Genomic DNA, 14025 nt, shown 5'->3' with positions numbered 1-14025 from the left:
AAGTTCGGAGAGCCCCTTAGAATTTGGGACTCCCCACATTGGCCACCAAATGTAACGTTTTCGCTCTGTGTTGCTATAGCGTTTTCGTTACCCTGCAGTGAAACTATGACCTACTGGCAAAACTAGACAATCCGTCAGACAAACTAATACTCAGCAATAAATACTATTTCAAATGACTGCTCCCTTGGGTCAACTCAACCCGTAATCCAATAGATATAATTAAAGATGCGTTGTTTCAGTAGACAGAAATAACCAATCCGTATAAAGTTAATGATTTAATGAAGTATTATGATCTATTATAGATATGTGATCCAGACAATTTCAATATTAAGTCAAACTATATCTTTTTACATGAGATCAACATACAATAAATAACATTTTAAATAGTATGCAAGCTAGTGAGTAACTCTGGTCAAGTACTATATACACATGTATTTAAATAAACTATCTTAATCACAAGTAATTATAGAAATCTCTATAATTATATAAGCTATGTCGACTTTTCAAATGTATAAGTTGCGACTCCTGATTTTACTGTACTTTTGTGAAGATTCGACTTCGTAATATGTAAAGAATCGTTGGAAACATGTTAATAATAATAATTTCTATACTATTGGTATTTCAAGTAAATAATATAAGAATCACTTTAACTGTAACTTTCTTTGAAGAAAAACTATATTGATGTCTTATTTGAATAGCGACTTTAAGACTCGAGTCTGCGTCGTTGAGTCTCTGTATAAAATATGAAATATCTTTATCTTTCCGACTTTTTGTGTACTTTTCAGTATATAATTTGTAGTCTAATCTTTAGAGTCTCTTATAATATGAAACTTATAAATCTATGTTTTACATAAAGTAAAACTCTGAGAAAATTTTTCCTAACCTTTTAAAGTGCAAGCTTAAATTGTTAGCTACAGTGACGAAAGGATTTTAATATTTAGGCTTGTGATTGTAAGCAACCTTTTGCCACGGTAGTCCGATCACGACTAACGCTTTCAATAGCAGTCCAATATATATACAATGAAAAAGACTCGAAAGACTTCATTTTGACGTCAAAAGCGACTCAAAAGACTCTATTTCAACGTAATATCGCCGTTCACGACAGTGCACTTTGACAGTTTACGGTAAGCGACTCAAGTAAACATGGCGGATATTACAAGGAAAAAGAGAGACTCTGAGTCTCTAGAAACTTGACCAGGTTAACTAATTCACTGAATATAAATATACATAGAGATTAAAACAACATAATACAATCATCAACAAATACATAAAGGTAGGTCAAGAATAAGGAAATCCCGTATTTACACTTTACAAAAAAATAAATGGAAAAGTGACTCAGTTTCAGATGGGACTTGACGTTATTTTTATCTTTGCTCAAGTTACTGTTTATAAAACAATAATAGTAAGTTCTAAATATCTGAGATAACTTATTTAAATGAAAAGAAACATATTCAACAATTTATAAGGTTTTCAATGCGGTTACACGGAGATTTAACTGTTGATAAAAAATAAAAAGGGGGGAGGGGACACATACTGCTGAACAATGAGGACGAAATCCGTTACAATATGTATATAAAAGTTTATCGTCATTTTCGGAGTCATTACTCTTTGCATTCCTGCAATATCTTCTCTCTAGTTACCTGCAATAAACTATACTTATTAGCACATCATTTGTATTTTTCTTTATAGATTCTCGAAAACTGATTGATTTCATATTATAACTTTAATGTTATATAGACATAATAAATATGTGTTGATAATCTTCAATATTTAGTGCAAATGGCTAGTGTAAATAACGTTTTTTTTTAAATATTATAATGTTGTTTTTTATTAATGAAGACACATTGAAATACGGCGTTGAATAAGATCAGGGGCCTGTTTATCGAAGCTGTCCTAGGATTTGTCATAAGACCTCTCTTAGGAATAAATTAGGATAATGTTAGGACCGACTTACGACATGTCTCAGCATGCACATCGAAGCCATCCTAGGACTATCTTAGCTAGGATGTCCTCACCACTGTCCTAAGTTTCAACGTAAAGAAAAATAGGAGTTTTAAATGTTTAAGAATGCATTGAATTTCACCAATAGTAAAAGATTACAAGATTAAAAATTAGAAATATTATTAGAATTATCATAAATAAAATATAATCTAATAATGATATATTCAAACTTCATGAAATAAAACCACAAACACAAAAAATGTAACAACGTTTTTTTTTAATAATAATTGAACACATTATTCATTAACAGCAGTAACAGTGAAAACTAATAAAAGACAATCGGTAACAATCATTATATATTTTTGAGTGAGTTTAATTCTCAGTGTCACGGTTTTATACTTTACATAGTTCAAATGCAAATCTCGTGCATCGTTCATTAAAATACGGAATACGTAAATTATTTCATTACGGATCATATGCACTTGGGTACCCACTTTTTCTGAACTTTTTTAAAGTAAATATTCTTCAATATTTTGATTTATGCCCATTTATTTTATTTGTTTTATATATATATACGATGTCCCTCTATTCTTATGTTTCACGTGAAAAATATGAATAGAGTGGTGTCACATATATACTTCTGTTTTTGTAATATCTTTTGGATAAGAGCAAGAACACATAAAATAAGTCAAAATAGAAAAAAATAATTAGAAAAAAAGGGGATTCATATATAGGTGACGGTCGCTTTTGTTTACAAATTAACCATCATACGATATATCCTAAAGTAAGGACGATTCTAAGACCATCTTAAGACACCTAAGTAGGTGTCCTAAAGTTAGGACGATTCCTATGACTTTTTCTAAGTTACGACATGTTTGATAAACGCACTTAGGACAACGATACGTTCTTAGATGATCTTAAGACATATCCCAGTCCTCAGAGAGCTTCGATAAACAGGCCCCAGGTATCTACAACATCCACACCCAACAAAATATTTGACTCACAACAGTATCTATGTAAACAAAATTTTGGAGTGAAATATATATTCAAGATGACTTAACTAGAACCCCCTTTCTAAGTTTAAGATTTGTCCCTCGTCATCAGTCAGACCTGAGACTACTATAATTCTATAGTGCCATAAAATAAAAAAAAACATCCTTTTTTGCGAAGAATATCGCAAATTTTGACAAACATTTTTTCTGCTGTGATTTTAACGAGCTATATATAGCTGAGGGACGGACAAAAATTTGTTAGCATAAAAATCTAACTCTTACACTGATGGGTTCAATTTTCAGACTTATATATATATAAGTATAAAAAAACATTGTAAAATGTTGTTAAATTCAAGCACTATGTAATTTTGCCATTTCGTAAAAGGATAGCAACCAATATATTTTGACATAGGTAATCAAATTTGAATAGCAACGCAAACATTCATATCGATTATCATTGAAATCCTAGCGAAATAGATATATCTCAAAAATTTTATTTTTTTTGTTAACAAAAAGTAAGTTTTTACCAAAATTTTGGCACCTGCAATCCATTATGAATATCTTTTTATACATGTATATAAATTTGCATTGAAATCCAAAAGCACAACATGAGTTATTTTGTCCTAATTTGTGAACTTTTTAACTATTATGGAAATCTGTTGAGGCAGTATTATTACTATAGGGCACCGCCGATCAGTTCAATATCTAAATGAAATTGGTGTTGCTGTTTATTTACATTAAAACATCGGTAAACTATTGAAGTTGCTGATTTATCTATCGATGACATATACTGCATACCAAACTTTCAGTGTCTGCAGATTATTGAATATAACAACTTTTCAATATTTTTGCCGTTCAATTACCATTTGTATAACAATAAAGAAAATAACTCTTTTATTTCATATAAGCATAAATATTTCATTATGTCTAATTAATACACAGTTCTAAGAAAAAATGTACAAGTAGTATAACACTTGTTTTTTAAATATGTATTTGGTTGCCCCCGACCGCCCAAATTAATAACCTTTTTAGTGGTTGTCTTGCGTTGCATTTTCCAGTTTTGATTTTTTTTATGGTTATTGACGGCAGATTCTTAATTTTTTCTGTAAAATTATTACCTGTTAAACTAAAAATACCCTTTATCAAATAACCAGTATTTTTAACTAATGTCTCCACACTCTCCAACCATCTGAGACAATCGCGGAAGTGACGAATGATTAATGTATCTGTAATATAAACTATACATTATAATTGAACAAAGTTTTATTCTAGTTGTTAATTAAGAATATTATGATCTGAATCTACAGTTAACCTGTAACCAAGCGGTTTACCTCCTTTTCGTAAGATTGAAAATGCACAGAAATGTATATCAGTAATTAAGATAAAGAACAAGTACATTGGAACAAAGTATTAAACTTGGAAGACAGAATGCAGTTTATAATGCAAAAAAAATAAATATTTTCTATGCTTATTTTGATTGATTATCTCGGGTTCCAAGAGTTATTTGTCCATAATGAAAATATTGGTTGTATATATAAGTATTTTAATGCTGGACATCACTTTATATCCAAGAACGTGAAATTCTGTAAGGATGTATAAACAAAATCGTTCAAACTGAAAAGTCCCTATTTTATCAACATAATGTTGATCAAATTGGTAGAAGTCTTATTACATTCAATCAGTCATAGTTTTGTATCATCAATAATGAATGAGCTTATCAATGAAACAATTCAGTTATGCACTTATATTGATATTATAACGTTCATCTGCAAAAATAAATAAACGTAGCTTACCTTTTAAACAAAGATACACTATCACGATCAGTAAAACTACCACTGCTTGTATCCAATTGTCAAGCATGGTCAGCATTCCTCAGCGTTTTACTACCTTCAAATATCGTTTTACTACCTTCAAATATATACAATAGAACTTGAATTACAGATAGCTAATATGAAAAATTTAGACAAAAAAAAATCATCATCTTTAATAAGGAGTATCTTACAACGACGTCAATTACTGAAAATAAAAAAGGCTTATTTCATATAAACACGTATGTGGTTTTGAACAATGCAACGCCACGTGGTTAAAAAACAATAACTTGTTCAAATATGGATATCATCATGATCATATTTAAAAAATAAACATTTTATATTTATCTCCCACTTTTGTTTTTGTAGAGAATTCTGGAAATTGAATAAAGAATTAAAATAATTATCATCATCTAGAAGTTCTTTATTACAGTTTGATGGTGTTTAATAACTACTGCTTTTAACAAATTGAAATTAATAAATAAAACTCACTTTACAATTTTCGGACTAGTTCATGTTAAACTACATGTTGATAAAATCTTATATATTGGAAGCTTTTTTCTGGAAGATGTATTAAAAAAACCTATACTTTTTTTATTTATGCAATTAAAACAGGTGATTAAATTATTACTGTAGATCATGATTTGAATTAGTATAAACACTTTAAAACACTATAAGGTTACGTTACATCTATCAAATAAAATATAACTAGATAAAATTAATTTATAAAAATGAATGAAATAGAATGTAAAAAAAAAAATCAATAACAAAAAGTAAAATAACAAAAATACCGAACTCCGAGGAAAATTCAAAACTTTGAATTAAGATTTTGAAATTAAGTAAGAAGACAATCAAACCAATAGTCGGGAATATACCTGTTTATCTAAGTAAAAACGCCACGCTGTGTTCGCACAGTTAATGCACGATTCAACTTTAACTTAAAATAAGAAACTCTTGATACTAATAAAAGATGTCTTATATAAAATTGACAACAATAACTAAGTGTTGGTCAGTCGGTTGCGGTTGCTGTGTCACAGAAAGAGAGAAGTTTCAGTTATGGGTATTTATATTCATCATAAATCACTTACCCATATTCATATATGAAATCTCTTCTTTCTTATTATCTAAAAATTCCAGGTATAACTGCATGAAAGGGCCAGGACAAATTAAAAATTCGTTGTAATTTAACGTTAATCATATAAATTGTGTAAGTTCCTTATTTTGTTTTCAGTATTAAAATTTAGGATTCATGATTTCCTAAGGGTTTGCAAAGAGAGTATTAGAGAATCTGGATCTGTATCTGGACTTTGATATTTATCACGCAGCATGATGATTTTATTTTTTTTTTATTTTTCTATTCATTAGGGAACCAAAATTACTGTGAGTTAAAATGAACAATTCCTAATAACAATTTCAAAATTTTGCATTTTTATTATAATTTTCTTTCAAACGGAGAATCTTACAAAGTCGATTTCCAAAAAATAAGAAAATCCCGTTTCTAATAATAGTTGTCATGTAATTTTAACAAAGAAAAATCAAGTGGTTAGCTATGCAAATGTTGATATTAGACTTTATCGTATACTTATAGAAAATAATGGTATAATTGTACCCCATGATAAAACTAATTTGTACATATATTTATTCATTAAATTTGAAGAATTGTCTTAGCCGTGTGATATCACTTTTGTTATCAACTGCTTCCGGTTTATATCAACTGCTTCCGGAAAATACGCCTCAATGGTACGTTTTTAGTGAAAAACATAACTAAGATGGATAAAAAAAAATATTAGGAATCAGGAAAATATATTATTACAAAATGCAAAACAAATAATACAATAAATGCATTTTTCAAAGTTTTAAAAATAGTTCTTGTCTGTATGTGATAAAAAGAACATAACATGTCATTTTTCATATCACACCCCTTATCAGCCCATGGTCAAAATTATCAAAATTATCCCTCGAGCCTGTCGGCTCTCGGGCTGATAAGGGGTCTGATATGAAAAATGCCAGGTTTTAATATATATTTATCACATACTTTATAAACATTATTCACTTTTGTTTTAATCGATAATTCTGGATATTAAATATAGAAGGATAATAAAGAACCTCTAGATGATAATAATTCACGAGAAGGGTTTGATGGTGATTAATAATTGACCAAAAATAAATCGAAGAACATGAAAGCACCGGCCTGGTACACGTATCATTTTATACCAATATAGTCAGACCTCCATACAAATTAATATTTTCACTTTAAGGTTAAAACTTTCAAATCAAGTCGAAAAGGAAAATAATAATACAAAAGTTGATTTACATAGATATCATGGATATTGAATTAAAAAAAACTAGTTTCAGACCCTTATAAAATTGAGATTTAAGGTTAAATCTATCAAATCAAATAAAAGAAAAGAAAAGAAATTAAAACACTTAGTCTAATAATTAACATATATATCGAAACAAAACAAAAGGATTTTCAGTATTTTTTGTACCCAAATGGTAGGGAATTCATTTAAATTATTATCAACACTTAACAGTTAAATCTATCAATTTGAATACAACAAGGGAAAAATTAATGAAAATACATAAAAATATGTTGCAGCAAAAGTTTCCGTCATTATATTCATTTGGTGGGACAATCATATAGATTAATATATGCACTTTTAAGTTAAATCTATTAAACTAAATACAAGAACGAATAAAAAAATTAATTAACAAAACATAATTTACATTGATATCAAAGCAAAATAAACTTAGTTTCAGTCACAAATTTAAGGTTAAATCTATCAAATTAGATAAAAAAAAAATGAAAATTGATAAACAAAATTAATTTACATGATATTGAAACACAATAAAATTAGTTTCAGTCACATATTAGATTTAGATTAAACGAAGTCATAGTCGAACTAAATTAAAATGACAATAAAACCAAATATCGGGAATATAACAGTTGGTTAGAAAGAAAAAAAAAAAACACACGACGCAGTCTTCCGAAAAAAGCCTGTTCAATTCGGGGATATGACAATTGTTTTCTATTCGTTCCGTTGGTTGATATAGTCTAACGTTTGTTTTTGACAGTTTTAATGGACGTCCTCTTTTTGAATTTCCCTTGGAATTCTGTATTTTTGTTTATACTGAATTTTTTTGGTCGTAGAGTTACTGTACGTTTCAACTTAAGCTCAGAATAAGAAAAATTTAAAACTACAAAAAAGATGTATAATATAAAGTTTACAACTACCTGTAGGTCGGTCAGGCGATTGTGTAAGAAAGAAAAAGATACCAAGTCTATCTCATATATTGATATATTATCTGTCTTCTTTCTTTTTACCTTTCGCGTTCATGTGTAATTGCAAGATATGGTCAAGACAAATTTAAACTTCGCTGTGATTTAGCGTCAATAAAACGTTTTTTTGTAGTGTCCCTATTTTTATAACTAAATTTGGGATTGGGTGTTTTCCTTGAATTTATCAAGAATTGCATTACAGAAACGGTATCTGTATTTGAACTTTGACATTTATCACTCACCAAGATGAACTTTTATATCTATAACATAGAACATTGAGGATCAAGCATAACTGTGAGTTAAATTGATTGATTGATGGTTGCTTAATGTCCAGTGGGAGTTAAATTGAAAGTTCAATTGAAACAAAAACAAAATTCATTTTTTTTTAAATACGGATAATGTTACAAAGTCGCTTTGTGAAAAAATAAGGCAGTCCTATATGTAATGATAAAACTGTTGTGCTTTTTAACAATGCAACATCACGTGGTTAGAAAATGATAACTTGCTTGAATTATTGATATCAGACATTATTTTTTCTATCACTTTTTTTTATAAGAAAATTCTGAAAATTGTATATAGAAAGATGGATAATATTGATGAACATGTAGTTGATTATAATTCATGAGAAGGATTTGATGTTGAATAATAACTAAACAAAAATAAAACCACCCTCCTGGTACATATATAATTTTTTTATACCTATGTGGTAGGCCATTCATACAAATCAATACAAACACTTGAAGGTTAATTCTATCAACTAAATACAATAAACAGCTGCGCGATGAGCGCATGATACGCCCGTCCTTTTTTCAAATTATAAAGTTCAATAACTTCTCAATTTCATATCAGAAATATATATAAAAAAACTAAAGGGAGGTTATTTTAATAGATATAAACCAGTCACCAAAGTTTCATGAAAACTGCACATAGCACTTTTAAGCTATTGTCCGAAAACTGGAAAATCACCCCCTTTTTATGAATAAAATCCCATAACTCGGAAACGTAAGATCTAAAATTTATAAAAATCGAAAGGGAGTTTACCTCAATGAGTATAAACAATGCATCAAAGTTTCATAAAATCTGATCAAAGCATTTTTGAGTTATTGTCTGAAAACTGGAAAATCCCCCTTTTTAATTGTATAAACCCCATAACTGGAAAAAGTAAAATCTAAAATTTATAAAAATCGAAAGGAGCTCATGTCAATAGATATAAACATTTCACCAAAATTTCTTGCAAATTGGTGAAAGTGTTTTTGATTTATTGTCCGAAAACGGAAAATCCCCCTTTTTAATGAATAAACCCCCATAACTCGAAAACGTAAAATCTGAAATATATAAAAATCGAAAGGGAGCTCATGTCAATAGGTATAAATAATTCACCAAAGTTTCATTCAAATTGGTAAAAGCGTTTTTGAGTTATTGTCCGACATGTTGACTACTGATGGACAGACGGATGGACGGACAACAGTACACCATGATACGTCCAGTAAGCGGGCGTAGAAAAAGGAAAATAAATTAAAAAAAAAACCAATTAATTTGTCTAGATATTGAGACATAGTCAAATTAGTTTCAATCATAAATCAAATAAAAAATTTATTTAGCGATAGTCGCTCTAAATTAAAAAAACAATGAAAACCAAATATCGGGAATAAAAATGTTGGTTTGAAAAAAAAAAACACCACGATGCAGCCTTTATAAAGTCTATGTACGATTCAACTTGAACTCAGAATTACAAACATTTGATATTTAAGATAAAGGTCTTAATATAAAATTAACTACAATCATTTCCTGTTGTTCAGTAGGATTTGTGTGTCAGAGAAAGAAAGAAATTGCAGGTAATCAATATTTATACCCGTGACTATCCTTCTTATCTATATATATCGGGTTCTAGAAGGGTGGTTTACAGAGAAGAGATTAATGGACACATAATTATGAAAAGAGAAAAATCAGCAATATAAAATATGGAATAGAGAATAATGGGGTGAAAAAATAAAAAACAAAAACCAAAAAAAATGTGGAAAAATAAAAGAATTTGGTGATATAATACTGAATATTGAAATGAACAATGTACATAATAGACAAATCATCTAAATACAGAAAAATGTAATAGTGAAATAATATTTTATAGAATTTACACAAGAATAAGCGGGTTTTTAAAAGATATTAATGAATAACAGCAGAAATAACGGTCCACTAATCCATATCGCCATACATTATGACTCTTCTTCCAGATAACCTTCTGTGTCCTTGTATTATTCTTAGTCAAAATCAAATTTTCGTTGTAATTTAAGGATAATAATATATGTTATGCAATGTCCCTATTGTGTTTTAAGTACTAAATTAAGGCTAGGTGTTTTCCTTGCATTTTTCAAGGATTGTATAGGTGGCTTGGTATCTGGGCTGTAATATTGAACACGCACCTAGATAGTATTTCAGGCGACTGGGGAATCTTTCAAACTAATAATATGTTATATAGAATTAAAAGTGGAAAAGGGGAATTTGTCAATAAGGCAGCAACCCGACCAAAAAGCAGAAAACAGCCTGAGGCCACCAATGAGTCTTCAACAAAGCGAGAAAATCCCGCACCCGGAGGCGGGCTTCAGCTGGCCCCTAAACAAAAATGTGTTCTAGTTCGGCGGAAATGGACGTCACACTTAACTCCAAAACATATTAATCAACCAACATAAAAAAAACATATAAGACAAACAAAGGCCAGAGACTCCTGACTTGGGACAGGGGCAAAAAATGAGGCGGGATTAAACATTTTTTGTGAGATTTCAACCCTCCTCCGTTACCTCTAGCTAATGTAGAATAACTCAACACACAGCAAAACGCACAGAAAAACTCAGTGTAAAAGAAGTCCGAGTCCAATATCAGAATAAGTTATAGAAGAAACTAAGCAAAATGACAATGAAACATACATTAACATAGGACTACTATCAGTTACTGACATGCCAGCTTCAGACCTCAATATATATACATGCATATATATATGTTAATTCGACTTTATTTCGTCAGAGGCATTTGCAATACTATATATGTCTCTGCCATCTTTATGTTTCTTGTATGTTTTCCTTATGTTTCAGTATTTATAAAGTAAAATATTCCTCCTTTTTTATAAGGACAATAATAAAACCTGTAGATGATTATAATTCATAAGAATAAATCGAAGAACATGAAAGCACCGGCCTGGTACACGTATCATTTTATACCAATATAGTCGGACCTTCATCCAAATAAATATTGTCATTTTAAGGTTAAATCTTTCAAATAAATTCGATAAGGAAAAAGTAATACAAAATTTGATTTAAATAGATATCATGGATATTGCAGTAAAATTAAATTAGATTCAGACCCAAATAAAAATGAGATTTAAGGTTAAATCTATCAAATCAAATACAAGAATAGAAAATCAATTGAAAAACTAATAATTAACATAGATATTGAACAAAACAAAAGGATTTTCAGTACTTTTTGTACCCAAATGGTAGGGAATTCATTTTAATTAATATAAACATTTAACAGTTAAATCTATCAAATTAAATACAAGGGAAAATTAAAGAAAGTATTTATAAATATATTGAAGCAAAATAGAATAAGTTTCCGTCATTATATTCATTTGGTGGGACAATCATATAAATTAATATAAGCACTTTTAAGTTAAATCTATTAAACTAAATACAAGAACGGAATATTAATTAACAAAAAATAATTTACATTGATATTAAAGCAAACTAAACTTAGTTTCAGTCACAAATTAAATTGTGATTTAAGGTTAAATCTATCAAATTAAATGCAAAAAATGAAAATTGATAAACAAGAATAATTAACATGATATTGAAACACAATAAAATTAGTTTCAGACACATATTAGATTTAGATTAAACGAAGTCATAGTCGAACTAAATTAAAAAGACAATACAACCAAATAACGGGAATACAGTTGGTTATAAACAAAAAACACGCCGCAGTCTTCCGAAAATGCCTGTACAAGTCGGGAATATGACAATATGTTTTCTATCCGTTCTGTTGGTTGATATAGTCTAATATTTGATTTTGACAGCTTTTATGGACTTCCATTTTTGAAGTTTCCTTTACATTCTGGATTTTTCTTAATACTGTTTTTTTTTGTAGAGTTATTGTACGTTTCAACTTTAACTGAGAATAAGAAAATGTAAAACTAGAAAAAGATGTCGAATATAAAGTTTACACTTACCTGTAGGTCGGTCAAGCTGTTGTGTACTTAAAAGATAAAAAAATTAGTCATTCGACATTTATACCCATATATTGATATATTATCTGACTTCTTTTTTTTAATCGTACAAGTTCATGTGTAATTTGAAGATATGGCCTGGGCAAATTTAAACTTTGCTGTAATTTAACGTCAATAAACTGTATGATGAAATGAGCCTATTTTTATAACTAAATTAATAATTGATGTTTTCCTTGAATTTTACAAGAAAATCATTAGATAATCGATATCTATATCCATCACGCACTAAGATGAACTTTTATAACTATAGAATATTGAGGATAAAAAAAATAACTGTGAGTTAAATTGAAAATTCAATTGAAACAAATAAAAAATTCATTACTTTTTATACGAAGAATGTTACAAAATCAATTTCCAAAATATAAGGCAGTCCCAGTTATAATAATAAAAATGTTGTGCTTTTTACCAATACAACAATCAAATGAATTTTTATTAATCGATAATCGAACTACATTTAGAAATCTACAGACTTTATCTAAAATTTTATCAATATCAATTTTCTATCACTTTTTTAGGAGAGAATTCTGGAGATTGAATATTGAACGAAGGATAATTTTGATGCGGCGTATTTTTTGTTTATAACCAACTGTTTTCCCGTTATTTGGTTGTATTGTCTTTTTAATTTAGTTCGACTATGACTTCGTTTATCAATTTTCATTTTTTGCATTTAACCCACCATTTTTTTTCTTAAAATGTCCTGTACCAAGTCAGGAAAATGGCCATTGTTATATTATAGTTCGTTTCTGTGTGTGTTACATTTTAATGTTGTGTCGTTGTTCTCCTCTTATATTTGATGCGTTTCCCTCAGTTTTAGTTTGTAACCCGGATTTGTTTTTATCTCTATCGATTTATGAGTTTCGAACAGCGGTATACTACTGTCGCCTTTATTGATGAACATGAAGTTGATTATAATTCGCGAGAAGGATTTGATGTTGATTAATAATCACCCACAGACATAAATTCAGAGTCCTTGTAGATACATAGTATATCTTTTTATACTTATATGGTTGGCAATTCACACATATTAAAGTGAAAACTTTAAGATTAAATCTATCAAATAAATACAAGAAAAAATAATAATTGAAAAATTACATAGGTTTTAAAGCAAATACAAATTAATGTTAGTTATCAATCAAATACATTTTATTAAGCGATAATCGAACTGAATTTAGAAGACAGCAGACTTTAACTCATATCTTATAAATATTAAATTTCTATCACTTTTTTCAGTGCAATGTTCCTATTTTATTTTAACTACTAAATTTAGTCTAGGTGTTTTCATTAAATTTTTTTCAATGATTGCATTAGTGACTCCGATCCATAGCTGGGCTCTGATATTTAACATGGACCTAGACGGTATTTCAGTTGATTGCGAAACTGATGATATATAATAAATATATTAATTTGAAGTTATTTCGTCAGGGACATTTACAGTACTATATAAGTATCTGCTATTTTTATGCTACCACTCATGTTGCGGTATTTAGAGTCACATTTTTATGTCTTATAATTCTGTAAAAAAGAAATATTATACACGATGGTCAGACAATAATTTAATTCAATTCGATTTCAGGTTGGGTATATTTTGTAAGCAATATTATTGGATGATTAGTCAGAGATAGTTCAACAAATTACAATTTTGAATTAACCTTTTACCAATCTGTTGGTTTGAATTATAGGGGTATCCTATATTTCTTGCTAAGAGTTAAATAACAAAAATACCGAGCTCCG

General features: G+C 28.8%; 1 long non-coding RNA gene across 1 annotated transcript; it reads right to left on the bottom strand.

Moving 5' to 3' along the window:
• Positions 1-262: 262 nt before the first annotated feature.
• Positions 263-4835, bottom strand: LOC127704859 (uncharacterized). The gene is made up of 3 exons (XR_007983551.1): positions 4727-4835; positions 4052-4159; positions 263-1640 (listed from the first exon to the last, which is right to left on the bottom strand). It is a non-coding gene; the product is annotated as an uncharacterized LOC127704859 (long non-coding RNA).
• Positions 4836-14025: the final 9190 nt, after the last annotated feature.

The sequence above is a fragment of the Mytilus californianus genome, unplaced genomic scaffold, assembly GCF_021869535.1.
Source record: "Mytilus californianus isolate M0D057914Y unplaced genomic scaffold, xbMytCali1.0.p SCAF_6, whole genome shotgun sequence".
In the NCBI taxonomy this organism is placed as follows: Eukaryota; Metazoa; Mollusca; class Bivalvia; order Mytilida; family Mytilidae; genus Mytilus; species Mytilus californianus.
The sequence above is the reverse complement of the archived record's forward strand: the minus strand, read 5'-3'. Positions and strand labels throughout refer to the sequence as shown.